Genomic DNA, 13,257 nt, shown 5'->3' on the forward strand with positions numbered 1-13,257 from the left:
TCACAGAGGCAAGCCATGCAAACACTGGGTGTCATGGAGGTACAGGGGATTTTTCACTGTGAGTACACGGTCACAATTAAGTGGGCAGGCTTCAGAATCTTTGCATTTGAATCTCAGGGCCACCACTTACTACATGCATGTGGATAGGTCTATCAACTTTTGGGATTTTAATTTTCTTACCTATAAAATGAGGATTATATACCTACATATAGGAGGGCTATATAGATGAAAGAAAATGATGTATTTAAAGTAGCTACTACTGTGATTATTGTATGATTCTCAATACATGATGATCAATTTTTATTATTAAAATGCACACAAGATAAATTTGCATATTTTCAATCATAACATGGAAGCCAAGTGTGAGCTTACGTATCAAATATATTTTAACAAGAAATCTTTCATAATTCAGAGATAATAATAAATTTTGATAGATATTACCAATCTTTCAAGTAGGAGGTGCTTGTCCATTCTGTTTTACAGATGGAGAACCTGAAGCACAAAAAGTGAATTTCCCAGTATCACAAAAGAAAGTTTTCTGTTAGTGTTTTTAATAATAAAATGAGGTCCAAGGTTGAAGTTAAAGAACATGTTGAGTTGTATCATGACCAAAGCAGACATACAGGTTTCGACCTGCCACTAGTTCAGTCCCTGCTTCGCTGAAAGGGTCGACCTCCTCTTTTGAACACAGGTATTGCTTCGGATTTGCAAAGATTCAGAAACAGTCAAGGATAGCGCCTTCCTGAAAAACAGCCGCAGCATTTGGCGCCAGATTGTGAAGACAGAGGAGGAAAATTACCTTTAGCAAACCTAACTATCTGGATGACATTCTGCATGCACAAACAGATAAACTGTCAGTTGAGAAACCAGAGTCGGTCCTCACAAATGAATTAATATAGCTGTCTAATGCGTCTCCTTGTTCTATAAATACAAGCAGCTATGAAGAATGTGTCCAGTGTCTGCCGTGGTGGCTTCTGTGTGCGCGTGTGTTCTTTCTCATGCGCTTCCTTGGTGGCAGGGTGCCCGGGGACCGTGGAGGGACATCCTGGCTGCCTCCCACTTCTCCTCCCCAGAACGCTTCACTGTTTCTACTGAAATCCCTCTATTTAAAGGTGAGATAATCAGCTTTTGTTCCATTGGCTTGGATTAAAGACAACCTCTGAGCTAAAAACAAAGCTAGCCCTAGGCTGGGGGCAGTCAGCCTCTGTATTTGCTAGCAAAGAAAAGGACTTTTTAAAAATTCTTTTTCCAGGACTGAAAATTCTCATGCCCTACAAACCCCAGAAGTAGAACTTCAAGTGTTTCCCGAAGACAAACATCCCTATTAAGAAGGGGACAGGACTTTGGCAGCCATCTGCAAACTGCCGCGGAGAATTTGGCTCCAGCAGCCATCCTGCCTTGTAAAGAGATAGCAAACAATCCCTTTGTCCACAGCCCCTGGGCTTGCCTGGGCACCCCAGGCAGGAAGTGCTCTTTCAGCCCCCACCTTCCCCTCCATCAAAGCCTTCTTTTTCAACATAGTGCTTTCCTGATCATATTATCTGACTGCTCTAGTGAAACAGCCTTCCCTGTCTACCACACGGAGGAATACCCAGCCATGGCGAGACCACTTCCATGCTCTGCCCTCACAGAGCAAAAGGCCAGACACCAGCATGGACGGCTCATAACTGGGGGTGTGTGTATAGAGAAGGTGCCCGAGGGTGAAAGGAGCTAATACTGAGTAGAACTAGTATGAATCGGATGTAACCTCACACAAAGCCATTGCAAATATCATGGTTATATGAAATCTCTGCAGTTTTTACATATTCCCTAAAATATAAAATGAAACAACTGGTGAGATGATTGGATGACCTCAAACTTTCCAGATCATCTCTGGTTTGTTATCTCTGTCTTTACATGTGAATCGTACTCAATTCCTTCCTTCTGTGTTAAAAGGAGTCTGGAAAGTCCTCCATACCCTGATGGCCAGGCTGGAAGGTCTTCCTATGGAGACAGCTGACAGCCACCCCACCAGCCAGGCTCTGCCGCCCTAGAAAGAGGGCCTGGAAGAGTGCAGGTCTGGGTTTCTTGATCTCCCCGCTCCTAAGCGAAAGGGAAAGAAAGCAAAAGGTCGATAAAATGTCTGAACAAAAGGAACCTGTAGGTATTTCCATTTCACAAAGCATATTCCACAAATGCACTCACTGCTGATTAGCACCGGAGGCGCGCCCTTCCGAAGTCCTCTTCGCCACCAGATCTTCCTTATCCTGGGAAGCCGGACACTGCTGATTGTCAAACGCTGCTAAGAGACCCCAGTTAAGACCTCTCCCCATTTACCAGTTCCTGTGAAGCTGCTGATTGTGGCAAGCCCTCGTCTGCCACCGCTGTCATCCCGCGGCAGGACTTTCTTAAGGAAAACAAGCTCTCCATTCTGTACTCTGCGGCATTCAAAAATAGGATTTCAAGCTTTCCCCTTCCCCAGATTCCTGTGATCCTCATTCAGCTGCCCTTGCATCGGTGTCTGAGTCTAAACCAGGAACACTAAGATTCTCCTTGGTTCAATCTTCTTCCGTTTTTGTAACTCTATTGGGGGGAAAAATGCAATACACCCAGCTATGAAGACAGGGAAAGACAAAAAGAGAGGTAGAGAGACTGAGAGGCAGAGAACCCACTGGCTTGGCACATATTTCTATTAACATCACAGTCATAGTCTAATAGCTTAACCTTTCTATTTTATCAAATGATCATTGTTTTTACCAAACGATCATAGACACTATATCTAATCAAATATAAATTAAATCTAAACAACAGACCAACAGACTGTAGAATAAGAATTCTATGGTTTTAAGCTTTTAAAATTACATATATCAACGTACTAAAATGCCATTGTAAAGCCATGTAAAGTGTATGCAACAGAGTTTTATCTACCTTTCATGAGTGCTATGTTTCTCTTGTTTTTGTTTTCATTTTTTTGAGACAGAGTCACACTCTGTCACCCAGGCTGGAGTGCAGTGGCGCGATCTCGGCTCACTGCAACCTCTGCCTCCCGGGTTCAAGCGATTCTCCTGCCTCAGCCTTCTGGGTAGCTGGGATTACAGGTGCCCACCTCCATACCTGGCTAATTTTTGTATTTTTAGTAGAGACGGGGTTTCACCATGTTGGCCAGGCTGCTGTCAAACTCCTGATCTCAGGTGATTCGCCCACCTTGGCCTCCCAAAGTGCTGGGATTACGGGCTTGAGCCACCTTGCCTGGCAATCAGTACTGTTTTTAACCTTGAGGAGAAAGTTCTAAATTTTTTCCTGGGTAAGGTCTGCATTGATTTATTCAAAGTAGGTGACAAGCAACACTCTCACCTGTGTTATTAAGTTAAGATGAACATTTGGAGGACATTTTTAGCAGTCTGTAATAATCTTTTATGGACTCTTAGAGTACCCCAAAATGATATAAGGTTAGGAAATCAAACCAAGCCTTTTGATTTCACAGACTTTTGTTTGTTTTCCTTGTGACAAGCATAGGCTTGGGCTGGTCTGTGGTTTTTTTGTTTTTTTTTTTTTTTGACCCTCCTGCTGTAATCAACATTGGTACACATTTGCTAAAATTTAACTATAACACAAGTCCTTTTGGTCATTGCTCTCCATTAGTTAGATGAATAACAACAACATCAAATTGCCTGAGGCTATAAAAGAAACTGATGTCATTGGAGGTCTAGTCATAAATCCCTCCCATGCTGATACAAGTCATCTTCCCGAAATAGACTTATGCACATGCATCTGTGCATAAATATGCAGGCAGACAGATACAGCCCTGTACCCTCTTCCTTTTAGTCAGTTCTGACCTTGTCACCAGATACTTAGGAGTTAAAATTAGCAGCATCCCTCAAACCCAAAATATCTGCATTTTCTTGGAATATACAAAGCACCACCCACTAAGCTGAAATTCAATTCCATTTCTTCTCAATTCCAAAGAAAATCCCTCTCTTTCCACCACCTAATACATGTGCAATGAATGGAAGGACAAGAAAGAGAAAGTCATTTTTAATTTGGAAACGTCAGGATAGACAAAGTGACCACTGGAATGGAACAGAGTCTAAAAACAGACCCCACATGCAGGTGTCTTATTTTAAAGCAAAGCCTCCTTTGTGGTGTGGCAAGGAAAGGATTGGCCTCTAAAGGCTGGGTCGATAGGCTGTCCCAGTGGGAAACAAAATGTATTTGAACACCATACAGAAATATCAATTTCTGATAGATTTGAGATCCAACTGGGAAAAGCAAACAATAAAGCTTTTAGAGGAAAATATAGAGGAAGTTTTTTGTGACCTTGGAGTAGGAAAAGATTTCTTAAATGGTAAGTAGGTAGATACTAACAATAAAAGAAAACTGAAAAATCATTCCATGTTAAAGTTAAGGTCAAAAGACACCATTCAGATAGTGAAAAGGTCAGGCAGAGAGTGCGAGAAGAGATTCAAAAATGCATATATTTGACAAAAGACTTCATATCCACAATATGTAAAGAACTCCTACCAATGAATAGAAAAAAACATACAGTTGTCACTTGGTAACAGAAAGGAATTGGTTCCAGGACTTCCAGTAGATACCAAAATTTGCAGGTGCTCAAGTCCCTGATATAAAATGGAGTGGTATTTACGTATAACTATACAATCCTCCCATACACTTTAAATCATCTCTAGATTATTTTCCCTTATACATTAAATCATCTCCAGATTACTTATACTACCTAATACAATGTAAATGCTATGCAATTGTCATACTGTATTTTTTGTATTTGTATTAGTCCATTTTCATACTGCTACGAAGAAATACTGGAGACTGGGAGATTTCTAAAGAAAAAGAGATTTAATGAACTCACAGTTTCACATGGCTGGGGAGGCCTCACAGTCATGGCAGAAGGGGAAGGAGAAGCAAAGGCTTGTCTTACATGGTGGCAGGCAAGAGAGCATATGCAGGGGACTTGCACGTATAAAACCATCAGATTTTGTGAGACTTATTCACTGTCATGAGAACAGCACAGGAAAACTCCCCACCATGAATCCATTACCTCTCACGGGGTCCCTCCCACCACACGAGGGGATAATGGGAGCTACAATTCAATATGAGATTTGGGTGGGGACAGAGCCAAATCATGTGAGTATTATTTTGTATTGTTACTTTTTCCAAATATTTTTGATCTGTGCTTGTTTGAACCCACAGATACAGAGGGCCTACTTATACCAGCAACCCAATGAAGAACTAAATAAAAGCGATGAACAAACTCTTCTCAAAAAGAGAGTACCTGAAAAACCAATGAGCAAATGAAAAGTTACTCAACTTTATCAGTCAGCATGAAGATGCAAATTAAAGTCACAGTGCCATAAGACCGCATACTCCAAGAATGACTAAAATGAAAAAGATGTAAATACTAGTGTCAAAAGGATGTGAAGTGAAGGGATCTCTCATATACTCCTTGTAAGAGAGTAAACTGTCACAACGATTTTGGAAAATCATCTAGCACTTTCATGTGAAAGAGACATGGGACTACACCATAATCCAGCACTTCTACTCCTATGTGTCTACTCCCAACAGAAATGCACACATTCATCCACCAAAAGTCATGAACTAGAATGTTCATAGCAACATTGCTCATAACAGCCAAAAACTTTCAACTATCCAAATAGTCATCAAGCATAGAATAGGCAAATAAATTGTGGTTTATGCACTTTTGGAACATTATGCAAGACTGAAAATAAATGTGAAACCATAGCAACTATTGAATAAAACAGAATGTTAGAGAAAGAAGCTAAACACAAAAGAATATATACTATATAAAATAATAAATCAAGACGACTAATCTATGTTGATAGAAGTAAGAAAACAAGGATTAGGGCCCTTGATGAGAGGGTGGGTAAAGCCTGGTTTGGAGGACAGAAGTCTCTCAAATGCAGTTAATGGTCCATTTACTTACCTGGGTGCTAGTTACACAGGTGTGTTTAATTCATGGAAATTTGCTGGTCTGTGCCCTTTGTATATATGATGCTTTTTAAAAGTGACATATGCCGTTAGGAAACAAAGTAAAGTAAAAAGAAAAAGTAACTGAATCACAACATTAGTAATGAATCTTATGTTTTCCAGAGTTTTTACCACAATTATAAACGTGTTTAATTGTATTCATTGAACTCAAATTAATACAATGTAATTCAAGGATAAAAATCAATTTATTTGCACTCTACGTCTACCATATGTTAAAACAATAAAAATTTCTTGCAGTATTTCCTGGTTTGTTGAGGGGAATTCTACCCTGGATATTCATAATCATTTGCTCATTGTGCATTAATACTTTTTTTTTTTTTTTTTTTAAGATGGAGTCTCAATCTGTCACCTAGGCTGGAGTGCAGTGGTGCGATCCTGGCTCACTGCAACCTCCACCTCCTGGGTTCAAGAGATTCTCCTGCCTCAGCCTCCTGAGTAGCTGGGAGTACAGGCACACACCACCACACCCAGCTAATTTTTGTATTTTTAGTAGAGACGAGGTTTCACCATGTTGGTCAGGCCGGTCTCAAACTCCTGACCTCATGATCTGCCTGCCTCGGCCTCCCAAAGTGCTGGGATTACAGGCATGAGCCACCACGCCCAGTCCTGTGCATTAATACTTCTAAAAATATGTCCATCATTTTTTAAACCCATTGTCTTTCCTTTTTTGTGTGTCTTCAATTTTTATATTTTCCCTTGGTTACCTGGAGTTTATCTTCCAAACAGATTGTTTGGAAATTGCATGTTTGTTGAATGTTTCTGATGCCATGTGTATAAGAAGAAGTTTCTGTCACCTTCTCTTAGGAAGGTAAAAGCTATTCCTACTTCATGAACTTTTCTTCACAAATATCTGTATGGCATGCCTTAAAATCTCTTGTATTTCATGTTGTAAGGAAGTATGATTCCAGTCTTTCCACCACCTCCCCCATTTCGAGAAAAGCTTATTGTTTTTCCTTGGGTATTTGTAATGCTTCTTCTTCATCATTGTAAATCATAAAACATGCCGGAAGGGAAGGAAGTACAGCTGTCTTTTCAATTCAGATAAAGGTTGAACTCTATCTCCATTTCTCAGCATCTTTTTCATCTCTGAAGCGTTTTCTTCAGCACTTCACGTGATCGTTGCTTTTGTTCAAGTTGCCCCGAATCCTTGGGAACACCTCTTCATCTCTTTTCTCTTTTTTCCTAAGCTGTGAGAGATCTTTACAAGCCCCCGTTTGACATTGCCTGGGTTTTCCAAAGTCTATTTTACTTTTTACTGACTTTGATTGGGGCCATAATTTCACACTTTTTTGTTTTCTTATCTCTCCTATTTCTCTTTTCAATTTAAGTAGCATTCTCGCACATGGGGCTACTGAGAATCTCACCGGCTCCGTTTCTACCTGCAAACTGCACTTGTGGAGTCTCTAACTCCGGGGGTAAGATTCATCCCTGCGTGTCCATCCCTACGGTGTGTCCAGTAGTTTCCTGGAGGTAGAGCTTCTTGACAGAAGGAGAAGGAGATGTCGGATGGAGAATGAGAAGAGGACTCTAGCTGCCTCCCAAAGCTGCCCTCCTGAGCGGGCTGGGAGAAGAGGGTAACAGGCAGAGGGCTGAAATGACCTTGACATGCGCAGCTTAAAGGCCAGGCCTGTCCCTCTAACTTCCGGGACCTTGGAAAAATCACTTCATCATTCCAAGCCTCAGTTTCATCCACAAAATAGGAATAAGCTTAACGCCTATATGGCAGAAGCATTACCTAAGCTAGTATATTTAAAATGCCTCGCTGGCTTTGTATAGAGTAGCTGTCATTCATCTACCTGCTGGTTGGAGCTGACCCGCCATTTTGGCAGGATGCATGCTGGGAGGAAAGATGCCCCCCAGTCCTCTCCAAAAGGCATATACAAGTCAGTCCCGGATAACAGACCGCAGCCGAGCGCCCTCAGCCCTGCAGCTGGTGGCATGCTCCCAGAACCTGGCCGCAGACGGACTGTGTGCCTCAGTTTCAGCACTATTGTGAATTTCCCCCATGTTTCCATGGATATTTTCACAGGTATGTCAAGGGTTGCGTCAGTTTCTGGTCACCCAACACCGTTTTAAACCATTCAAAACGGAAATCTCGAAACAAAATAGCCAGAAACAAGGTAGAATCATGAGGAAAAGCAAATACATGGAAACACAGACTACTAAGGCAGGAACCCACCAATTGTCAAAATTGCCTTCAGGTAATAATGCAAGGAAAATCAAAATATTACTATTCAACATGGAATCCTTGAGAATATTATCTTGATGACATTTTGTAAAACATCAGCGGAGCAAAATGGAATCTCATTTTTCATAAGAAAATGCCAAACAGCACAATATTTGAAGTTAAAATACATTACAAAGAATAAGTCAGAAAAATAAATTAACATCAGAAAAGGATGGGCCAATTTAAATAGAATCATGTGGATCAACTGCAAAGAAGTGAATTTTAGATATTCTAAAACCTCCCAAATCTATCATTCATGTTAGAATTCTCCCCAATTAAGTGTATTATAAATTTGGACTGCTTTTGCTTTGAAATAAAAAATAAGTCATGTAAATACACATGAAATGCTATTCAATGATGTTATAACATTTGTGACTTTTATGAAATCTGGTATTTTAACATCAGATTTTAGGTGATATAATTTTCCTCAAAACATTAATTTCACAATAATTAGTACCGTATGTCCTTGGAACAGGTTATTTTAAAGTGTGTCTTTTTAATAATTGTGAGCCGTTAGAAGTGTTACTCAACTCATAATTGAATGAAATTATTCATTCATGATTTTTAAGAACTGTTATATTGGAAAAATGTATAATTAAACTAGGTTTGAGTGTTTAAGTATATTGCTTAAAAATTATTCTTAGAATGTGGGTACAGAATGTAAGTTTCATTTTCATTTCCTAGCATGCCCACTAAAGGACTTACTAATTAAGAATGACCCAGGCAAGGTTGCTGAATTCAAGGGCACCATGGATAATTCTGCACTGTTCAAGGTCACAGAGTTAAGAGTTTTCCAAATAAAAGCTCCTTTGCGAAATTCTTCTCAATTAGGACTATCCGTGTAAAGGTAAATAGCGTTTTTGAGCATCTATATTGACATTTTACATTTGGAAATGAAGAAATATTTATTTACCTGATTTTATTTTTCCAGTTTTTCTTATGTTCAACATTATTATATGTTAATATATCTTTTCAAAATATTGTGTTAGAAAAAGCTGGGAAATAGGCACAAATTTGGGCAGGCTGTGAAATAGCAAGAATAGAAATATGGGGACCACTGAGATAGGATATAAAGTTAATTTTGAAATGTGTTTAAATGAAAGCAAGTTCTAGGCTTTCTATTAAAAAGAAAGTTTAATTAACTGATTTGTATAAAAGGAAAGACACATGACTAGGTTTAAAGGCCTTTGCTGAGATGAAAAGTCTAGCAAGACAAAAGTCCTTTCCTTCCCCCAGACCCTCAGCTGGCATGGTAGAGATCCTGCACTAATCTGGGGCTAGCTGGCTCCTACCCTCCAACCTCATGCTCTAAGCATCCTAGGCATCCTTGGGAAAAGCTACAGAAACTGCTCCGTCTGTGGAGCACTCAATCTGCAGGGTCTAACCGTAACCCTAATCCTAATACAAATTACTTTCTTTCCCAGGTTTTTAAATTTTTCTTTCAAACCCATGTAGACTGAAAACAAACACCTTCTTACAATGTGCAAGCACAAAAAATAGACCAGGCACTGTGCAAACTTCTTAAAGACATTCTCGTTTATCCTCGTAACATCACTATCAGGCAGCACTATTATTAGTGACAATGTTTTCCAACTTTCTCCCATTAAGCAAGTTTTGTCCACTGTGATTCCATCTGCGGTTTCGCACCCCTTACTCTAAACAGACGGGGCCATTATTCTTTGCGCTGGTGGTCATGTGCCTACGCTGGCTCTAAGTCACCACCAGGTGACACACTTTTACCCTTGGTGGCATGAACCCAGTGCCAGCCTTCTCATCTGCATCTGTATCTACAAAGAAAATTAATTCTTTATTGTTTAAATTTGACTCTTATGACTCATTTCCAATCACACCAAGACGTAAAATACATGATTCAAAAAGCATTTTTCAAAATATCCTTAAATACCAATCTCAATAAAAGCAGCTGGTTTTATAACACTTAATATGCTTTCTGAGCATCTGTCAGAAAATAGTTTTGATTTCAGTAAAGTTGCTTTTTTCTTATCTGAAACCTCTAGGAAGCCTGAACCTAATATGGGAATGTCTGCTCCTACCTGTGATGAAGACTTCTGCCGTTTGCCTCCAAACCTCCCACATATCAAAACCTCTTGACTTTCTCATCACTGATCATCAGATATATAAGGTATCTAAAGGGAGCGACTCCTATCTGCCGCAGTCGCTGATCCAAGCTAAACCCTCTGCTTCCAACGTTAACCCAACTAAACAACTTACCAGCCCTGCTACTTGTATCTTAGCCTCTGGCCACTTCAAGATTCCTATGTGTAAAATGAGCAACATAATGCTATTCACCCTCTCAAGTTTTGGAAAAAATTATGTGAGCAATACATATAAAACTCTTAACCTGGATATAGCAAGCCCTTAAAACTTCACTGTTACCTATATCATTTTTAGTGCTACTGCTACTACACATATTATATAATCCCATGCCAAGAGATGGGAGGATTCTCTCTTAATCTCGTAATGACATGGAGTAAAATGGAATTTAGGCAAAGATCAACTTTGTAGGCTGGCTTTAACACTAACATAGTAAAGTGTCAACTTTTGTCCTCCTTCTGTTGGTGCCTCTGTCAGACCCAGGGCTGCCACCCTTGCTCTTCTCTAGCCCATGGAAAAAACAAATGTAAAAGCATGAAAATTTCAAATTGTATGTAGATTCAATTAGAAATTTCCTAGAAGTTGTATTGTTTTCGATCTCTTTAAATAACAGCCAAGATATCTTTGTAGCATTCATCAGTCTTTTTTTTTTTTTTTTTTTTTTTTTTTTCTGATGGAGTCTCACTTTGTCACCCAGGCTGGAGTGCAATGGTGTGATCTTGACTCACTGCAACCTCTGCCTCCTGGGTTCAAGTGATTCTCCTGCCTCAGCCTCCTGAGTAGCTGGATTACAGGCACCCACCACACCCAGCTAATTTTTGTATTTTTAGTAGAGATGAGGTTTCACCATGTTAGGCTGGTCTCAAACTCCTGACATCAGGTGATCCACCCGCCTCAGCCTCCCAAAGTGCTGGGATTACAGGCGTGAGCCACTGCTCCAAGCCTATTCATCAGACTTACATGATGCAAAAAGATGGACTCTTCAGGCTCAGTGCTGAGGCTCCAGGTTCATCGTGGCCAGTGGGGCGTCCTCAAAACCTAGCCTTCATGCAGGTCCAGACAGAACAGTCTTGTCAGAAAAAGTCCAGTTTCAAGTGTCATAATGGGAGACTGTATTTAACTTGAGTCTGGATAATTTCATTCAGTTTGATTTGATTTTACTTTGCCCATCCTCCTTACTAAGATTCTGCATATATTAAAGACGCAGTTTTTACAATAATGAAATGTGAAAGGTTTTGAGTAGTCATCCAGTTTACAAGACACTCTCATGAAAACTTTTTTTTTTAATACTTTAAGTTCTAGGGTACATGTGCGCAACATGCAGGTTTGTTACATATGTCTACATGTGCCATGTTGGTGTGCTGCACCCATCAACTCGTCAGCACCCATCAACTCGTCATTTACATCAGGTATAACTCCCAATGCCATCCCAACTCCCCTCCCCTCTCCCCACAATAGGCCCCGGTGTGTGATGTTCCCCTTCCCATGTACAAGTGATCTCATTGTTCAATTCCCACCTATGAGTGAGAACATGCGGTGTTTGGTTTTCTGTTCTTGCGATAGTTTGCTGAGAATGATGGTTTCCAGCTGCATCCATGTCCCTACAAAGGACACGAACTCATCCTTTTTTATGGCTGCATAGTATTGCATGGTGTATATGTGCCACATTTTCTTAATCCAGTCTGTCACTGATGGACATTTGGGTTGATTCCAAGTCTTTGCTATTGTGAATAGTGCTGCAATAAACATACGTGTGCATGTGTCTTTATAGCAGCATGATTTATAATCCTTTGGGAATATACCCAGTAATGGGATGGCTGGGTCAAATGGTATTTCTAGTTCTAGATCCTTGAGGAATCACATACTGGGACAAAAATCCTTGAAAATAGAAGGCTTTGTTTTTGTTTTTGTTGAAAATAAAGGCTATTAAAAATTCCAATCAAGAAGAGGCACCAGGGTATAGGGGTAAAGAATAAGAATTTAGAACCAAACTGCCCAGATTACCAGTAGGTGATCTTATACAAGTGACGATCTCTCCATGCCTCGGTTTCCTCTCCTATGAAGTGGCAATGGTGGTGTTACCAACCTTGTAGGTTCTGGAGAGGATTAAATGAGTTGATACAGTGAAGGTACTTAGAATAGTGTCTGGAACATAATAAGTACAGCATTAAGTATTAGCCATATTATTGCTTGAAAGAGTGTATTATGCCACGGACTAATGTTAGCATTAAAAGAATCTTACCTTTGAATTTATTAAGATGAGTAGGGACTCATTAAACTCTCTCAATCAGGCAGCCATATTATTCACACTCGGAAAGTGGGTAACCCTGTACTTTGGTTCTTTCTTGTGTGTTTCAGGGCACAGAGCTACAATTCTTGTAAGACATTGTAGTAGAGGCAAATTTATGTTCTGAATAAAATGCTGGTCCTACTTACAGAGTCCTCACCACCAGTCTCTAGGTGTAGGGAGCTGCATGCTTCCATCTGAGTCACATACTTTTTATTAGACAAAACCAGAATCTACAGATATCTACAGAACTGACAGCTTAATGATATTGGATCTTCAAATCCATGAGTATGGCATATTTTTTCATTTATTTACTTAGTTAATTTCTCTGAACAATATTTTGCGACTTTCAGTGTAGAGCTCTTTTTTTTTTTTTTTTTTTGAGACGGAGTCTCCCTTGGTCGCCCAGGCTGGAATGCAGTGGCGCGATCTCTGCTCACTGCAAGCTCCGCCTCCCGGGTTCACGCCATTCTCCTGACTCAGCCTCCCGAGTAGCTGGGACTACAGGTGCCCACTACCACGCCCAGCTAATTTTTTGTATTTTTAGTAGAGACAGGGTTTCACCATGTTAGCCAGGATGGTCTCCATCTCCTGACCTTGTGATCCGCCCGTCTCGGCCTCCCAAAGT

The sequence above is a fragment of the Theropithecus gelada genome, chromosome 4 (genome assembly GCF_003255815.1).
Source record: "Theropithecus gelada isolate Dixy chromosome 4, Tgel_1.0, whole genome shotgun sequence".
Classification (NCBI taxonomy): domain Eukaryota; kingdom Metazoa; phylum Chordata; class Mammalia; order Primates; family Cercopithecidae; genus Theropithecus; species Theropithecus gelada.